The sequence below is a fragment of the Orcinus orca genome, chromosome 11, assembly GCF_937001465.1.
Source record: "Orcinus orca chromosome 11, mOrcOrc1.1, whole genome shotgun sequence".
Lineage (NCBI taxonomy): Eukaryota > Metazoa > Chordata > Mammalia > Artiodactyla > Delphinidae > Orcinus > Orcinus orca.
Window position 1 is genome coordinate 47,660,843 of NC_064569.1, and position 6,000 is coordinate 47,666,842.

A 6,000-nucleotide genomic window follows, 5' to 3' on the forward strand; every position below is an offset into this window, starting at 1 on the left:
CAGCTTTGGTTTTGGCCCCACCTCTGTGTTTAGGTCACCCTCAGGCATCTGTTCCCGCCCAGACAGGATGGGGTTAAAGCAGCAGCTGATTAGGGATCTCTTGCTCATTCAAGCCAGGGGGACGGAGGGGTATGGTAATCATAATTGGAATGTGGGGCGAGCCTGTGGTGGCAGAGGCCAGCATGATGTTGCAACAGCCTTAGGAGCACCATGTGTTTTCCCGGGGAACTTGTCCCTAGATCACGGGAGCCTGGCAGTGGCATGCTGCGCAGGCTCCCAGGGGGGTGTGGATAGCCACCTGTGCTTGCACACAAGATTCTTAGTGGCTGCAGAAGCAGCGTTAGCATTTCATGCCTATCTCTGGGGTCTGAGCTGAGAGTCGTGGCTCACGCCCAATCTCTGGAGCTCATCTAGGCTGTGCTCTGCCTTCTGTGGGCAGACAGGGAAGGAATCCCATCTCCTTGCGGACCCTGAAATAATGGTCTCTTGCCTCTTAGTCAGGTCCAGACTTTTTCCCGGACTCTTGCCTTTTGGGAAGTCTGAGGTCTTCTGCCAGCATTCAGTAGGTGTTCTGTAGAAGTTGTTCCACACATAGATATATTTTTGATGTATTTGTGGGGAGGAAGGTGATTTCCATGTCTTACTCCTCTGCCACCTTGAAGGTCCCCTTTCCTTTCCTTTTATTATTGCTGGTAATGCACATGTGGAGCTGTGGCTACCATTTTATAAAGCGGAAGGATAGCATGAAGAAGAAAAACCAACATGTTTAAGATAGTAAGGCACTAACATAGAAAGATCCCAGTTCCTTGAATACATTGTTTAACAGCTGGGTAAATAACATCTAGTTTTATGATGTATTAATTTAACAATAAATGTCTTTATATTTCATGTGACCATTAGTCATATATTTTGTTAATTGAAACCAAAGCATTCCCCTGACACAGAGTAAACATGATATCATACAAAAGATAATAAAATATTTATTATTTTATTAGAAGGGATTATTTAGTATAAACTTTAGAAATCCCAGTGAAATAATCCTATCACACAAAATTGAGGATATTTCTTTAGAGATAAAATTGCTCCTATAGTTTTATTTCCAGTGTGTTTCTTGTGCAGACAGTATTTAATGTACTGTGGCTTTTGTCTATGTAAGCTTATTTTCCATTATTTTATGCTGGTCACCAACTGCATGGAAAAATTCACATTTCTAATTAAATTGTTTACTTTTATTAGTAGACATCATATCTTTTATATTCAAGAGTTGATGTTCATTAGTCTCTTGATTACAATGGCATCTTACAGTTACTCCTTTGAGGGTTGAAGTCTGATTTTGCAATTAATTAGCTGTTAATCCTAAGCAAGTTATTTAACTAGAGCTTTATAAGTCCATGTCTTAAATTACATCTTGGATATTTAAATTTTTAGGCATATACTGAAGCTTCTCTAGCATTGCAATATCCTAGGTTTCCCTCAAAATAAAAGCACCCTATTTCAATAAATAGTTTACAATATTTTTTGTTTCTCATAGATTTTTAAACTCTTGACTCCATAATTTTCTCTTTAGAGGCAAGAAAAACATTTAAAAGAGTATCTACTAAAATTTTAAAAATTGCAGGGCTTCCCTGGTGGCGCAGTGGTTCAGAGTCCGCCTGCCGATGCAGGGGACGCGGGTTCGTGCCCCCGGTCCGGGAAGATCCCACATGCCGCGGAGCGGCTGGGCCCGTGAGTCATGGCCGCTGAGCCGGCGCGTCCGGAGCCTGTGCTCCGCAACGGGAGAGGCCACAACAGTGAGAGGCCCGTGTACCGCAAAAAAAAAAAAAAAAAAAAAAAAAAAAAAAAAAATTGCAATATAGTCGAAAATATGGTTGTAATTAATAAAAAGGGAAAATAATTAATTTATATTTATTTAAAATTATATATGGAAGTCAGTGTGACTGACAGGAAAGACACACAGAATTTATGCAAAATATGAGTTTTTCCTTCTACTGCCCTCAAAGACTCAGGCATACAGATATTTAGTTAACCTTAATACTTACTGTCCTCTTTAAAAAGAGGGAAATCTGTAATGCATTTTTCAGAGAATATTATCTGCAATAAATGTCATTTAAAACGTAAGTTTGATGGTAATATGTATGATCATATTATTTAAGGTACTTAGTGAAAAACATGACTCATGTATATCTGAGATGTTTAGAGGGGCTTAACAGGCTGTTTGTAAACTGTTTTCTAAATCTTAGTGAGTTTAAAAAATACATTTCTATTTCTATCTTGAATATTGTCATTTTGGTCATTGTAGTATTTGCTGGGTATTTAGAATTTCAGCTGGCTTTAATTTTTGGGTGGTGAAATAAATAGCTACTCTTTCCTCTCTTACTGTTTATACATATTCAATACTAAATTATTTAAATTAAATTTTAATGTGTGATAATTTAAGCAGATAAATTAGGCTACTCAGGATGAAATCTGATTACATGAACATTGAAAGGTAATGTATGCAGCTTGGTACAATCTATAAAATAATTCTTTATGAAGGAACTGAAACTTTAATTACACGTGTATATCATTTTATATTATTATCTAAATTGTTATACTCTCCTTTACATACAATTCTAATTTAGCTTTGGTCTCATTTAATGTGTCCCACATTCACTTCTTAATGTTCTTCAATTTTAAATTTGGGTCTTTGTCATATATTAGTATTAATGTTATATAGGCATGCATGTATTTTTATCTACCTTATTCCCAAAAGATATTTAATATTACCATAATGTTCTTTCACAAAGATATTGAATAATAATCAGAGACCACAGGGATCATTTGGAACTATAATAAAGATTGACTTCATTTTTGATGTTTGATTCCTGACAGCTTTCAAGCCCCACCATTTTTCCTCCACATTTGGTGAAGCTGGTAAAGTAAACCTGGGTGCTCTCTCTTTTTGTGCTTATAGGATATTCAAAGTATGTAATCTCTGGCCCATGTATAACAACCCTCACTCAGTTCCACTCCCTGACCATAAAGCAGAGCCTGTCTTCATTTAGACCATCTTGGGACGTTATCCTGCTCTCACCCCAGAAAGCTTCATTATATAAGTAAGAAACTTTTTTATACCCTCTTGGTGTTTGTGTGTGTGTGTGTGTGTGTGTGTGTGTGTGTTTAGCACCACCAGTCTCAAGACCTGAACCAAATGCCGAGTGGGGTGTCCATCCCATCTTTGTGTGTTGGTTACAACAGTTGGCACTCTAAGCAGTTTGTCTAGGTAATGATCACTAGTCGTCATTATTTTTTGCTTTGTTTTGCTGCCTTCCGGCAACCATTTTCTTTGAGCTGTGCTTCTCTGTGCTGGATTTGTGAGTCCTACTGAGCACAGATTAAAAAACTATGCTTGAAGTTTCAATAATTGACATTTAAGGGCAGGAGTATGAGACCTGGCCCTCCTTAAAGTGACCCTGACTTGAGTGTCTTGGCCCAGACTATCTTTGTGTCTTAGATTGAATCAAGTATCCCAGTTCCAGTATAAGCCATGACTGATGCTAGGCTCAGGAGAACAACTCTTGCCCTGTGACCACTGTTAAGTGTCTAAACCCCCATTCTATAGAGTACGTAGAGGGAAAACTGATATTCTTTGCAACACATTGCTCCATTGGGTGTTCGCTTGTGTGAAGGAAGAATAGTCACCATGTGGTATGTTGAGGTCACATTCCTAAAAGCAGATGGCTACAAAATGCTTCTGCTGTTGCTGATGCTTATGCTTCTGTGGTCAAAGAAAAGATACTATTCCTTGGGGTGTTGGGGAAAAATACCCATGGCACCCCTATGGCACAATCACAGGGTTAATTCAAACTGGGGGTCCTTAAACCATATAAAGCAAACACTGCCACAAGGGAACCCCCTAACCCTCATGATATTGAGTTAAGGTTCTCTGATGGAAGAAACTTATAAATGTACCCAGGGTAGAAAGAATCCCCCCACTGGAGTAGAGCTAGTAGCGAAGACGAAGAAGAAGGAAGGGGAGGGGAAGAAAGGAGATGAAGTAGTAGTCATTGCCTAGACATAGAGGAAGGAAACAAAGAAAATAAAAGAGGCCCCAAATTTGACCCATTTGAAAATCCAAAATTTACTAAAATAATTTATACAAAAAAAAGGATAAAACAGCACTGATTTGGCTTTTATGCCACTACAACGTAGGTTCTGAATTAACTTCTTTAACGTCGGCTGAAATGCACCAAATGGCAAACCTTAATAGCCTTAACTGATACTGAAGCTCAAGTTACATTCATACCTGGGATACCACTAAATTTAAATAAGCTACCCCTATTCTCTTGGGGGAGTTGCCAAATTTAAAAGTCTCACCTTAACTACTGTAGCTATTGCCTTGCCTAAAATACCCCATGGTCATAGCACCTATTACCCTAAAATATCCCATAGTGAGCATGACATTCTGATCCAATGAGTAATATATTTAAATTTTTAAGTCTTGGCACTTAACAATCAGCTTGACAAAAATGGGATCTGCCATAGACCTCCCCCTGTCCCTACCCAATTAAAATAGTCAATATGATTCAATATAAATTAAAACAGGCCTTCAAGGATTAAAACCCATTATAAAAACTTATTTTGATAAGGAGTGATTTTCCCCACCATTTCTCCATTTAACAGCAGAATTTGGCCTGGTTTTAAACTTGGAAAGAATGAATGGAGTCTCCTTGTGGATTTCAGCAATCTTTATACTGTGGTTTCCCCCATTAAGTCACTTATATTAAATATTATTGAAATTCTTGACTCCATCCAAGCAGAAACTAATAAATACTCTGCAGTCATAGATTTGGCTAATATATTCTGTTCAGTGTCTATTTCAACAGACTCTCAGCTGCATTTTGCTTTAAGTTCAAAGAAATATAATGCACTTTTGGGAATATAATGCACCTTGGAGTACCTCAACATCCCTGCCATCTCATACAATCTTTATAGAAAAGAATTTAACCCCATTCAACTTTCTCCAGGAGTATAGTTATAATACCACATCAATGACATCATTCTCCAAGGAGATTCATTTGACGAACTCATTCAGGACATACAAAAACTCACAAAGGAGCTTTACCAAAAGGGGATGGGTCATTGACCCACCCAAAGAACAAGCCCCCACATCTTGGTTAAATTTCCAAAAATTATTTGGTCAGTCAAGTGTTGCTCTGTCACTGACACAATCAAGAAACAAATATTGACCTGCTTAGTACCAGTGATGTTAACATAAGCTGGACATCTTTTAGGCCTTTTTGTGTTCTGAAGGTAATACCTTCTCAATTTATAAATTTTACATAAATCCATTTATGAAGCTACTTGCAAATCAGCCCACTTTGAATGGAGTACTTTACTAGAAAAGGCTCTAGAATACATCCAAATTGTAATACAATAGGCACTCCCTTTAATGCCTCCCAGACACTCCTTTACTGTAGAAGCTTTAGTAACCTCCTCTCATATCTCCTGGAGTAACTGGATCAACCATGACGTCAATGAATTTCCCTTGGACTTCTGAAGCATAAAGTGTCTATGGACTTCTGCACTACTCACCATTAGAACATCAGTTCTGGCTGTGTACTGAGCTCACATAGGCTCTAAACCTATGAAGCTCCATATCCAGCTGCTCATTATGCCTTTGGTCATGAAAACAGCACCCACCAAGGTCTCCTTGATAAGATAAAAAGGATACCCACAAGATAGTGCTAAATCTGGGTTCTCTGACATATCCTGGCTGCAGGGGGAATGGCCTCCTTTGTCAGGTACGTGGTGCTGTATGTGGTTACTCTCTCTCCCACCCCTCTATTTGGATAGACTTATGGAATGAATTGAGTGAATAGCAAAGGGAGTTTTATATTTTAAGTATGGCAGCAATATCCTCATATGTGATACAGCTTGCTGGAGAGCTGCTGCTTCTTACCCCTTAACCATAATATCTCTGATCAACCATGAAACCCAAGGGCTAGTACAATTGGCTGA